Here is a 13864-nt window from a genome sequence, read left to right as displayed (position 1 = left end):
CCAAATTTAAAAAATATATAAAATAGGTCTGGGAATGTAGCCCGGAGGTAGGGTAGAGGGCCCCTGGGTTCCATCCCCAATACCACCAAAAAGAAAAAAAAAGTGTGAGCCGGGCATGGTGTTGCACACTTGTAATCCCAGTGCTTGGGAGGCTGAGACAGGAGGATCGCATAGGTTTGAGGCAGCCTCAGCTACTTAGTGAGGCTCTCAGCAACTTAGTGAGACCCTTTTTCAAATAAAATAAAAAATAGGTCTGGGGGTATAGCCTAGAAGTAGAAAAGCCTCTGGATTCCATCCCCACTACCACCAAAAAAAAAAAAAAAAAATATATATATATATATATATATATATATATAGAGAGAGAGAGAGAGAGAGTGTGTGTGAGTGTGTGTGTGTGTGTGTGTGTGTGTGTGTGTGTGTGTGTGTGAAGTGGGCATGGTGGCTTATGCTTGTCATCCCAATACTTGGAGGCATAGACAGGAGGATTGAAGGTTCAAGGCCAGCTGCAGCAATTTAGCAAGGCCCTCAGCAACTTAGAGAGACCCTGTTTCAAAATAAAAATGAACAAAGTATGCCGAGCGTTGTGGCTCACGCTTGCAATCCCAGCATTTGGGAGAATGACACAGGAGGATTGTGGTTCACAGATAGCCTCAGCTCTTTAGTGAGGCCCTTTGCAACTCAGTGAGACCCTGTTTCTAAATAAAGAATAAAAAATATGGCTAAGGATGTCTCTCTGAGATAGGATGTCTCTGGGTTCCATCTCTAGTACTGCAAAAAAAAAAAAACAAAACAACAACAACAACAACAAAACAAACGCAGTGGCACATCCTTGTAATCCCAGTGCTTGGGAGGCTGAGGATGGTGGCAGGTTTGCGGCCAGCTCCAGCAACATAAAGCCTTCCACAACTCTGTTTCAAAATAAAACAGAGCTGAGGGTGTATCTCAGAGGTAGAATGCTCCTGGGTTCAATTCTTAGTACCATAAAATGAGCTTACTTATAACCATTTGTTACATATTAATTTGCATCTCATTTACTCCTCATAATACCTTGTGGGGTGTTTATGAGTCATTCTAATTTTTCCCCCAAGTACTGATTTATAGGAGTTCACCACTCACCCAGCTTCATGTAAGGTTTTTGTTTTTGTTTTCAGTACTTACTGGGTTTGGAACCAGGGGCATTCTACCTCCAAGCTACACTTCCAGCCCTGTTTTTTATTCTTTATTTGGACACAGGTTCTCACTGAGTTGCAAAGGGCCCCACTAAGTAGCTGAGGCTGTCTGGGAACTGCGATCCTCTTGTCTCAACCTTTTGGATGCTGGGATTACAAGTGTGTGCCACCACGCCCTGCAACACCGGGTTTTAACTGCACACTTATCTGTGCCAGGCAAGGGCCCTTCTGCACCCTCGTAGCTCACAGCACACACGGGGCTGCTTTCTGGGGACCCGAGATGAACAAGATGCGTTTCTTGCCCTCTGGCTGCTCGGGGTCAGCTGGATTCAGGATGGTGCTCACTGTGGTGTCCACCGACCTGAGCAGTGAGAGCAGGAAGCCCCAGGGCTGGAGTCAAGGGGGTGATGCCGGGCCGAATCTTCAAGCCAAGTGGGAGCCAGGTAGACGTGAAGGAGGGTGTTCTAGACTTGGTGAGAAAATCAGAGCAGCCAGCCAGGGCTCCTGGAGGTCTGTGTACCCTGGGAGCCACAGAAAGGTTTTAAGGGAGGGAGTACAAGTCCGAGCTCTGCTTGGGACTGGCAGGGTCAGGAGAGGGGCTCAGGGTGCTGCTAAGAAGGGGTGTGGGCGAGAGTGAAGGCCAAGGGCTGGGGGAGCCCAGGCCGCCAGGGACAGGCAGGAGGCGCCGGCAGCCGCTGAAAGCCGCTTTTGTGCAGCCCAGGGAGCTCCTGTTTCGTTGACGTTGGAACCTGCTGCTTATTTATCCAGCGGGAAGGGAAATTCAGCAGCGGCGACGAGAAAAAAATAACCTCAGCTGCCGAGCTAGGAGGAAAGAGGCCCCCACCCCCCTCCACAGCCCTCTCCACTGGAGGGGTCCAGACGGACAGGAGGACAGGACCGGGCTCAGGCTGCCCCGGGGAATGAGAGACCTGGGACCCTACCCACCCTCTCTCAGCCTGTGGCTGACCCCAGGGCACCACACATCTCCCAGGGAATGCCGCCTGCTCCTGGGCCCTCACCTCGGGCCATCAGGCCTCCCTCTGCCTGGCCCATCTGGGGGAGGCTCCAGGGTCCCCCTGGGGCGTTCTGGGGCCATTCTCTGCCCTGCTTGGCTGGCTCAGTCCCAGCCTAGCCACGGCAGCCGAGGGAGGACCCACGGGCCTCCCAGGTGTGAGGACAGGAGCCCAGGGAGGCCCGTCAGATGTGGAGGTGTGACCTTTAGTTGTGGCACAGAGTGTCCTCCCTGGCCAGGGACAGGCTTGCGCAGGCAAGGCTGCAGGCCTCCCCTCTGCCCCGGGCCTCCTCTGCGGAGGCAGGGTGGGCCGGGCATGCGTCAGCAGAGGCACCAGGGGCAGACAGCCCCAGTGATGTGGCCAGGGCGGGGCTGCCCTGGGCCCCACAGCTTGTCAGGGCTCCGTCCTCCACTGACCTCCTTTTGCCCTTGACTGTGGCCAGCAGGAGGAGGACCAGAGTGGACGGCTCCCTGCCCCAGGCCCCAGACTGGTCCAAGTGCTGTGACCACTGCGCTTTGCATTTGTCCCTCAAGAGTGTCTGTGATGGAACGTAACCCCAAATTCAGATGCCGAAGGCATTTGAAGGCTTTGAGGATGTGGTTAGGATGAGAAGAGGTCCCTAGGGTGGCCATTAGTGGCTTTATTTTCATTTTGGTACTGGGGATTGAACCTAGGGGCCTTTATACCTCCCAGGTACACCTTGTCCTTTTGGGGGGGCTCTGGGGATGGAACCTAGGGCCATTCGACCTCTGAGATACACCCTGCCCTCTTTTTTTATCCTTTATTTTGAAACAGGGTCTCACTGAGTTGCAGAGAGCCTCACTAGGTAGCTGAGGCTGTCCGTGAACGGCGATCCTCTGGTCTCAGCTTCCTGAAGGCTGGGATTATAAGTGTGCGCCACCACGCCCGGCTTTACTCCCCACCCCCTTTTTTGTTTTTTTTTTTTGTTTTTTTTTTTTTGTTTGTTTGTTTGTTTTGTGGTACTGGGGTAGAAACTAGGGTCTTTCTACCTCTGGGCTACACCTTCAGCCCTATTTTATAATTTATTTGGAAATAGGGTCTCACTAAATTGCTGAGAGCCTCATTAAATAGTTGGGGCTGGCTTCGAACCTGTGCGATCCTCCTGTCTCAGCATCCCAAACTCTGGGATTACAAGCGTGCGCCACCACGTCGGCGTTTCTTTTGTTTTTGAAACAGGGGTCTCACTACTAGGTTGCTCAGAGTCTGGCTATGTTTCTGAAGCTGGCCTCAAACCTGTGATCCTCCTCTCTCAGCCTCCCAAGTACTGGGATTATCAGCGTGTGCCACCGCAGCTGACTGCATTAGGGGCTCTAGCTGTGCTTGCTGTGTCTTGCCTTGGGATGAGGCAGCCTGAAGGCCTCACCAGTGCAGGAACCACAGCCTTGGACTTCAGCCTCCAGAACCCAGAGCCAAATGATTTTTTTTTTTTGTGTGTGGTACCCCAGGAGCCTTCTACCTCCAAGCCACACCCCTGGCCCAATTTTATTTTTACCTGGAAACCAGGTCTCACCAAGTTTCGGAGGTCCTCACTAAATTGCTGAGGTTGGCCACGAACCAGCGATTCTCCTGTCTCATCCTCTTAAGTACTGGGATTACAGGTATATGCCACCACGCTCATCTTTTTTCTTTCTTTCTTGATATTGTGTATTAAGCCCAGGGCATTCTACTTCTGAGCTACACCCCTAGCCCCATTTATTTATTTATATCTTAAAACAAGCTTTCTCTCACTCTTTTTTTATACTGGTGATTGAACTCAGGGATATCCTACCTCTGAGCTATACTCCCAGCCTTTTTAATTTTTTAAAAATTTGAAACAGGCCAGGCATGGTGGCACACACTTATAATCCCAGTACTTAGTGAGGCTCTCAGCAACTTAGACCCTGTTTCCAAATGAAATATAAAATAAGTCTGGGAGTGTAGCCTGGAGGAAGAAAGCCTCTGGGTTCCATCCCAGTACAAATAAATAAATAAAATAAAAATTGAAACAGAGTCTTGTTAAGTTGTTCCGGCTGTACTTGAACCTGGATCCTCCTGTCTCAGCCTCACAAATACTGGGATTACAAATGTGTGCCACCACACCCGTCTTATTTTTCTTATTTTGAAACAAGGTCTGACTAAGTTGCAGAGGGCCTTGCTAAATTGCTGAGATTGGCCTCCAACCTTTGACCCTCCTGCCTCAGTCTCCCCAGTACTGGGGTTACATGCCTGGCCGTGACATGGCATATTCTCTGCTGCCCAGCATTCCCGCAGCCATCACCTCCCCAGCTCCCAGCCCAGCGGGGGCCAGGGCTGCTGTAATTCAGCCTCCCCCTCCAGCACAGTGCTGTCGGTACCTACTGAATGGAGACCTCCAGAAATGAGAGGGGGATCCCCCGAGGACAGGCTGCTCCCCTGGCCCTCCCTCCATCTGTGTGGACTTCGTGGTCTACCCACCTCGTCTCCACGCTCCTGACCCCCATCCCAAACCGCCCTTCTTTGCCCCCATTTCCTGTCCATTCTTTCTCCATTCGCCCACGAGGGGAGCCATGTTCCATGAGCTGTGAATCCAGGGTGGCGAGGGTGGGCAGTGGCAGGCCCAGGGGTGGGCCCCCCAGTTTCTTGCAAGGCAAGGCAGTCCCTGAACCCCAAACAGAACTGGCGGCGTTTTCAGCAGCTCAGCCTCTGCTTCCTCTCCTGGACCTTCCTCGTTTCTTTCCAAAGTCAGCCTGAGCTCTGACCTCACTCCCCCCAAGAGCTGCAGGATCCTCCTCCTCCTCCTCCTCCTCCTCCTCCTCCTCCTCCTCCTCCCTCTTAATTTTAATTTTTGGTACTAGAGATTGAACTCAATAGTGTTTTGCCTTCAAACTATATGCTCAGCCCTTTTTATTAATTATTATTATTATTATTATTATTATTATTATATGTATTTATTTATTTTGCAGTATTGGGGATGGAACCCAGGGGCATCCTACCTCCGAGCTACACACTCAGCCCTATTTTTTTTTTTTTTTTTTTGGCGGGTCTAGGGATGGAACCCAGGGGCATTTGACCTCCAAGCTACACCCCCTGTCCTATTTTTTTTCTTTTATTTTGAAACAGGGTCTCACTAAGTTGCGAAGGGCCTCACTAAGTAGCTGAGGCTGTCTGCGTACTGCGATCCTCCGGTCTCAGCCTCCTTAATGTCACCCAACCCTATTAAAAAATTTTTTTTAACTACTTATTTTGAAACAGTGTCTCACAGCATTGCAAAGGGCCTCACTAAGTAGCTGAGGCTGTCTATGAACCTTAGATCCTCCTGTCTCAGCCTCCCAAATGCTGGGATTACAAGCGTGCACCACCACTCCCAGCCCTTTTTATTTTGAAATAGGTCTGACTACATTGCTGACACTGCCCTCAGACCTGTAATCCTCTGTCTCAGTCTCCCCAGTACTAAGATGACAGGTGTGCACCACCAAGCACTATTGTATGACATTCTAGATTGCAGTTCGGCCTTTCCCTGTGCCCTGCATGGCCCTTTCAGACCCATGACACGGTTTGTTTCCTTTTCACAGGAGAGGAAACTGAGTCCTGGGGAGGCCAAGAGGTGGATCTGGGAGCCAGCCCTGCGCCCTGCCTACCTCCATCTCCTCCTCAGCCCCTTCTGGTCCTTTTTAGTTTTTATTTTTTTTTGGTGGTACTGGGGATGGAACCCAGGGCCATTCTACCTCTGAGCTACACCCCCAGCCCTATTTTTTTTATTTTGAAACAGGGTCTCACTGAGTTGCAAAGGGCTGAGGCTGGCCAAGAACCCAGATCCTCCTGTCTTAGCCTCCCACATGCTGGGTCACAAGCGTGGGTCACCACGCCAGGCTCCCCTTCTGGCCCTTCTACCCACAGGGCCACTTGCCTTCCTATTTCTACAGCCTGTCACGGATTTTTCTGGCACAAGGGCTGCGTGTGCAGAAGTGTGTCCCTGTCCAGACCTGCTACAGCTGTTGGTGTGGTGAGGTTGGGGGGGGCAGTTATCCCACGGGAAGTACTGGAATTCCTCCCAAGTACTGGGATTCTAGGTGTGTGCCACAGCTTTGGAGCCAGCCATGGTGGTGCACACCTGTAATCCCAGGATTTAGGAGACTGAGATAGGAGGATCATAGGTTGGAGGTCAGTTTTAGCAGCTTAGTGAGACCCTCAAAAACTTAGAACCTGATTCAAAATTTAAAATAGGAGTGGGAATATAGCTCAGAGATAGACTCCCCGCTGGGTTCAATCTCCACTTTCATAAAAAAAAAAAAAATAAACCGGTCGTGGTGGCACATGCTTGTAATCCCCGCACATGGGAGCCAGAGACAGGAGGATTGCACAGGTTCGAAGCCAGCCACGATGGCTTAAGAGACCGTTTCCAAATATAAAAAAAAGTATAAAATAGGTCCGCGAGTGTAGCCCGGAGGTATAAGGGCTTCCAGGAACCCCGGTACCACAAAAAAATAAAATAAAATAAAAATAATAATAACAATAATAATAGCAAACCGGGCATGGTGGCGCACATTTGTAATCCCAGCATTCAGGAGGCTGAGACTGGAGGATCATGGTTCGCAGATAGCCTCTGCTACTTAGTGAGGTCCTTTGCAAATCAGTGAGACCCTGTTTCAAAATAAAGAAAAAAAAAATGGGGCCGGGGGTGTAGCTTGGAGGTAGAATGCCCCTGGGTTCCATTCCCAGTACCACACACACAAAAAAAAAAACTACATTGGTAAAAAAAAAAAATAAAAAAATGAATATACTAATATTGCCTATGAAAATGTTTGACCTAAAAGTCAGCATGTGACTTTTTTTTCTCCTGATTTTATAAGAAGTGGAAGCATTTTGGTGGGCCCGGCACAGTGCTCAGGGTACTGAGGGAGGGTGGGCTGCGTCATCTGGTCACGTTTCTCCCAGGTGGACCTACGTACTGCACTGCCCTAGCGGCCCACCTAGGAGAGGCCGGGCCCCGATGTGCCACGTATCTGTGGGTTCGGATCTCAACCGTTCAGCCTGGTGAGCAAGCCTTTGCCGGATCCAGTGACCTGCTGCTCTTTCCCCACCCTCTACTTACAAAGACCACACACAGATCCCAGCACTGCGTCCCACCCACCCCAACTCCACTAGCCATCCAGGGCTGGGCTCACATCTTTGCCCAGGACAAACCAAGCTTCCCTTTTCTCTCTGTCTCTCTGTCTCTGCCTCTCTCTGTCTCTCTCTGTCTCTGTCTCTCTGTCTCTCTGTCTCTCTGTCTCTCTGTCTCTGTCTCTCTCTCTCTCTCTCTCTCTCTGTCTCTGCCTCTCTCTGTCTCTCTCTGTCTCTCTCTGTCTCTCTCTGACTTTAAGAGAAAGAGATAGCCGGGTGTGGTGGCGCACGCTTGTAATCCCCGCGCTTGGGAGGCTGACACAGGAGGATCGCACGGGTTCGAAGCCAGCCTCAGCAACTTAGTGAGACCCTGTTTCCAAAAAATATATAAAAAAGGTCTGGGAGTATAGCCCAGAGGTAGAAAGCCTCTGGGTTCCACCCCTAGTACCATCAAAAAAAAAAAAAAAAAGAGAGAGAGAGAGAGAGAGAGAAAGAGATAATGCTATACAGTCACCCCTCTATATCAGCAGGCGTTGGTTCCAGGATCCTCTCAAGGAAACAAAAAAAAAAATTCAAGGATACCTAAAATCCTGATATAGAATAGCATAGTGCTCTGCATGGTGGGGCACACTTGTAATTCCAGGACAAGGGAGGCTGAGACAGAAGGATTGCAGGTTCAAGACGAGTATCAGAAACTTAGCGAGGCTCTCAGCAACCCAGGAGACCCTGTTTTTGTTTTTGTTTTTGTTTTTGTTTTGGTGGTACTGAGGGTGAAACCCAGGGGCTTTTCTACCTCCAGGCTATACTCCCAGACCTATTTTTATACTTTATTTGGAAACAGGGTCTAAGTTGCTGAGAGCCTCACTAAATAGCTGAGGCTGGCTTTGAACCTGTGTGATCCTCCACGCCCAGCTGGAGACCCTGTTTAAAATAAATAAATAAATAAAAAGGGCTAGAGGTGTAGCTCAGAAATAGAATGCTTTGCCGGGCGCGGTGGCGCAGGCTTGTAATCCCCACGCTTGGGAGGCGGAGACAGGAGGATTGCACTGGTTTCGAAGCCAGCTGTGCTGTCTTAAGAGACCCTATTTCCCCCCCAAAAAAAAAAATAGGTCTGGGAGTGTAGCCCTAAGGTAGAAGGGCTTCCAGGAACCCCAGTACCACCAAAAAAAAAAAAAAAAAAAATAGAATGCCCTGCCGGGCCTGGTTGCACACGCTTGTAATCCCAGCATTCGGGAGGCTGACACAGGAGCTTCTGGGTTTGAGAACAGCCTCAGCTACTTAGTGAGGCCCTTTGCAACTCAGTGAGACCCTGTTTCAAAATAAAGAATAAAAAATAGGGCTGGGGGTGTGTAGCTCAGAAGTAGAATGCCCCTGGGTTCCATCCCCAGTACTGGGGAAAAAAAAATAGAATGTCCCTGGTTCAGTTTCCAGAACCAAAAATTTAAAAATAAATAAAAAATTAAAAAGCAAAAAATATAAAGGGCTGGGATGTATTTCAGAGGCAGAATCCCCAGGATCTTCCCCAAAATGGCATAGTATTTACAGGAAACCTATGTATGTCCTCCTAGACACTTTTTTTTTTTTTTCTGGTACTAGAGATTGAACCCAGGAGCATTCTACCTCGAGCTACACCCCTAGCCCTGTTTTATTTATTTATTTATTTATTTACTTATTTATTTTATTATTTCTTTGGTGGTACTGGGATTCCTGGAAACCCTCCTACCTCTGGGCTACACTCCCAGACCTATTTTTATATTTTTATTTGGAAACAGGGTCTCTTACGCCAGCACGGCTGGCTTCGAACCTGCGTGATCCTCCTGTCTCCGCCTCCCAAGTGCAGGGATTACAAGCGTGCGCCACCACGCCTGACCCTATTTTATTTTTTGAAACAGTCTCTCATTGAGTTGCTGAGGCTGGCCACAAACCTGCAGTCCTCCTGCCTCAGCCTCCTAAGCACTGAGAGTACAAGTGTGGGCCACCACGTCCAGCTCTCCCAAAGACTTTAAATCATCTTTAGATGACCGATGATACCTGTTACAATGTAGGTGCTATGCAAATAGTTGTTAGACTGTACTGTTTTAGGGGATAATTACAGAAAAAATGTCTGCATGTGTTCAGTACAGTTTTTTTTTCTGAATATTTTCCATTTGAGGTTGGTTGGATCCAGGGATGCAAAACCCACAGATATGGAAAGCCAGCCCCATATATAATTTACAATCACATATTTTAAATAACAAGCTTTTTTTTTTTTTTTTTTTTTGCAGTTCTGGGGATAGAACCCAGGGGCATTTGACCTCTGAGCTACACCCCCTGCCCTATTTTTTTTTTTTTAAGTAGGGTCTCACAAAGTTGCAGAGGGCCTCACTAAGTAGCTGAGGCTGTCCACGAACTGTGATCCTCCATCTCAGTCTCCTGAATACTGGGATTACAAGCGTGCGCCACCACGCCCGGCTTCCCAGTCCTATTTAATTTTTTTTTTTTTTTTTTTTTTTTTTGGTGGTACTGGGGTTCCTGGAAGCCCTTCTACCTCCGGGCTACACTCCCAGACCTATTTGGAAACAGGGTCTCCTAAGCCAGCGCTCATGGCTGGCTTCGAACCTGCGTGATCCTCCTGTCTCTGTCTCCCAAGCGCGGGGATTACAAGCGTGCGCCACAACGCCTGGCTTAATTTAATTTAATTTAATTTACTTATTTATTTATTTTTGAGGTACTGAGGATGAAACCCAGGGGTATTCTATCTCCGAGCTACACCCCCAGCCCTATTTTCATTTTTTTAAATTATTTTTTGTGCTACTGGGGATGGAATCCTGAGGAATTCTACCTCAAAGCTACACTCCCAGCTCTATTTTTTCTTTTATTTTGAAATAGAGTCTCACTGCATTGCAAAGGGCTTCACTAAGTAGCTGAGGCTGTCCTCGAATCTGTGATCCTCCTGTGTCAGCCTCCCAAATACTGGAATTACAAGCGTGCGCACCACGCCTGGCATATATATATAGTGGTACCAGAGATGGAACCCAAGGGCATTCTACCTCTGAGCTACATGCCCAGCCCTATTTTTTATTCTTTATTTTTTGAAATAGGGTCTCACTGAGTTGCAAAGAGCCTCACTAAGTAGCTGAGGCTGTCCACAAACCACCATCCTCTGGTCTAAGCTTCCTGAATGCTGGGATTACAAGCGTGCCCCACCATGCCCAGCTATTCTTTATTTTAAAACAGGGTCTCACTAAGTTGCAAAGGGCCTAAGTGGCCGAGGCTGGCAGTGAACTGTGATCCCCCTATCTCAGCCTCCCAAATACTGGCCACCATACGCCACCACACCCGGCTTTATTTATTTTTTTTATTTTGAAATAGAGTCTTACTAAATTGCTGAAGGCCTCACTAAGTTGCTGAGGCTGGCCACAAACATCAGATCATCCTGTCTCAGCCCCAAGCACTGGGATTCCAGACGTGCACCCGCACCCTGCTTAAAATGCACACATCTTCCCTGTTCAGTGACGGTTGGCACAGTGAGCACAGCCAGGTAATGACGAGGCCCAGAGCAGGACGCAGAGCAGGCCATCACCACAAGGCTCCCTTGCTGCCCCGTTCAGCCGGTACCCCAGGCACCCGCTCTTCTCCCCGCGCCCATCGGGCCAGCTGGGCACCATGCAGTGGAATCCTCTGTCGCTGGGACTTGCTCAGCTCCTGGAACTCACCCCCTTCGGTGCCTGTGCTCGCGGTTCCCTCATTCTGTAGCGTGTCCGTCCTCCTCCTCTTGGGGCACACCTGGCTGGCCCCCAGTTGGAGCAAGGCTACTGTGCACTTCCTCCAACTTGCCTTTTGGTCTACACGCGGCCGTGTGCTGACGGCTCCCGGGATGTCAGCCCTCTGCCTCGCTCCTCCGCCGTCCCGATGAGTTCCGGAACAAACCCCGATTAAATTAATATTGACGGCAGATGTGGTGCCGCCTGTCATCCCAGCACTTGGGAGGCTGAGAAGAATCCAGGAGGATCACAAGTTCAAGACCAGCCTCAGTCAGGCCTGCAGGAACTTAGTTGACCCTGTTTCAAAATGAAAAATAAGGCTGAGGGCATAGCTCAGAGGTAGAATTCCCCTGGGAAGCTCCAGTTTTACACACACACACACACACACACACACACACACACACACACATTAATATTTAGTGTTTTATGATGTTATGCCTGGAGTAGCCCTATCTGTCTTCTATAATTTTTGTATCTTCTGAAACAAGGTACCCAGTCTGTAGCACTAACAATTACCATGTTCCCTTTCCCCTTCCTCACTGGTTTAATTTTTAGGAATTTAGTGTGAATTTCTATTTATTTATTTACTTATTTATTTATTTAGTAGTACTGTGGGTGGAACCCAGGGGCTTTTCTACCTCTGGGTTATACTTCCAGACCTATTTTATACTTTATTTGGAAACAGGGTCTCACTAAGTTGCTGAGAGCCTCACTAAGTAGCTGAGGCTGGCTTTGGACCTGTGCGATCCTCCTGTCTCAGCCTCCCAAGTGCTGGGATTACAAGCATGCGCCACCACGCTCGGCTAATTTAGTGTGGATTTCTATCAAAGACTCTAAGAAGTCAGTAGAGCCCCCTCAGACACATCTGATAAACTGTCCAAGTGTTCCTGGGGGTTCTTTCCTGGGGCCCCTCACTCCTGCTCTCTCTAGGTGGGACACCCCCCCCATCCTTAAACTAACTCTCTCTCTCTCTCTCTCTCTCTCTCTCTCTCTCTCTCTCTCTCTCTTTCTCTCTCTCCCCTGTGCTGGCTTCTTCTATCTCCCAGATCCTACAGCTTCCCTTTTTTTGGTGTGTGTGTGTGTGTGTGTGTGTGTGTGTGTGTGTGTTACTGAGGATCGAATGCAAGGGCATTCTACCTTCAAGCTACAACCCCAGGCCTTGTGTGTGTGTGTGTGTGTGTGTGTGTGTGTGTGTGTGTGTATACTGGGGATTGAACCCCGGAGGGATATTTCAACTCGAAGCTCTAGCCCCAGCCCTATTTCATTTTTTTAATTTGAAACAAGGTCTGGCTAAGTTGTTGAAGGACCTCACTAAGTTGCTGAGGCTGGCCTGGAACCTGCGATCCTCCTGCCTCAGCCTCCCAAATACTGGGATCACAGATGTGCATTCACCACACTGTGCTAATTATTTTTTGTTGTTTTGAAACATGGTTTTGCTAAGTTTCTGAGCATCTCCCTGGAACCTGCCATCTTCCTGTGTCTGCCTCTCGGGTACTGGGATTACAGGTGTGCACCACCATGCCCATCTGGTTTTTAGACTAAAGTCGAGCCATGCTACCAGCACCCCAGAGTCTCTAGCCTGTAGGTGGCACGTCATGGGACTTCTCAGCCACCATAACTGCACGAGCCAGTTCCCATAACAAATTCCCTCACGTGTCAGCATGTTCGTCCCATTGGCTCTGCCTTTCTGCAGAACCCTGACTGACTAGCACATGGCCCTTCCCACGTCACACCCACGGGATCCCCTCCCACCTGCAAAGCTTTAGGTTCCTGTCTGTCTCTGTCTTCACTTGGCGGTTTTTCAATCCCAAGATTGTAGACCCTCATCAAGCCCTTCCAATCCCTCGTCCCTGTCCTCAGGTTCCAGGGACTGCCCTTGAGTAACTTCTTAGAGACCTGCAGAGATTGGGCGTCCTGATTGTTAGGGGATGATGGCTCGGGTGGAGCCAGGGAGGCTTTAGGATCCAGACAGGCAGGCAGGACTCTAGGGGCTGACAAGGCTCCTCTTCTGAACTGGGCAATCAGCCAGGTGTGGTGGCGCATGCCTGTAATCCTAGCGCTTGGGAGGCTGAGACGGGAGGATTGCAGGTTCAGAGCCAGCCTCAGCAACCCAGTGAGGCGCACATCAACTTAGCAAGACTCTTCTTTTTCTGGTACTGGAGATTGAACTCAGAGGCATTCTACCTCCAAGCTACACCCTTGGCCCTTTTAATCTTTTATTTTGAAACAAGAGCTTGCTAAGTTGCTGAGAGTCTTGCTAAATTGCTGAGGCTGTCCTCAAACCTGGGATCCTCCTTTATCTCCCAAGTATTAGCATTACAGGTGTATGCCACCAGGCCTGGCTCCCAGCTTTCTTTTTAGCCAGCACTTTACACAGTGTTGTAGCATAGATATATTATTATTATTATTATTATTAACAATTACTATTAATAGATAATTATACTATTGACTATAATTATATTATTTAATAATATTACTACATAATAACCTTATTACTACTACTACTATGCTGGGTGTGGTGGCGCACGCTTGTAATCCCAGTACTTGCTAGTCTGAGACAGAAGGATGACAGGTTCAAAGCCAGCCTCAGCAACCTTAGTGAGGCTCTCAGCAACCCAGTGAGACCCTGTTTCCAAATAAAAAATAAAATTGGGATGGCAGTGCAGCTTGGAGGTAGAAAGCCTCTGGGTTCAACCCTGAGTATCGAAGAAAAAAAATTAAAAACTAATAATATACTGCCAGGGTTGCTAATTAGTTATTTTATTGCGCAGGTTCGAAGCCAGCCTCAGCTACTTCATGAGGCCCTTTGCAACTCAGTGAGACTCTGTTTCAAAAGAAAAGAATAAAAAATAGTGTT

The sequence above is a fragment of the Muscardinus avellanarius genome (genome assembly GCF_963383645.1).
Source record: "Muscardinus avellanarius genome assembly, chromosome: 10".
NCBI lineage: Eukaryota > Metazoa > Chordata > Mammalia > Rodentia > Gliridae > Muscardinus > Muscardinus avellanarius.
Note: the sequence above shows the minus strand (reverse complement) of the source record.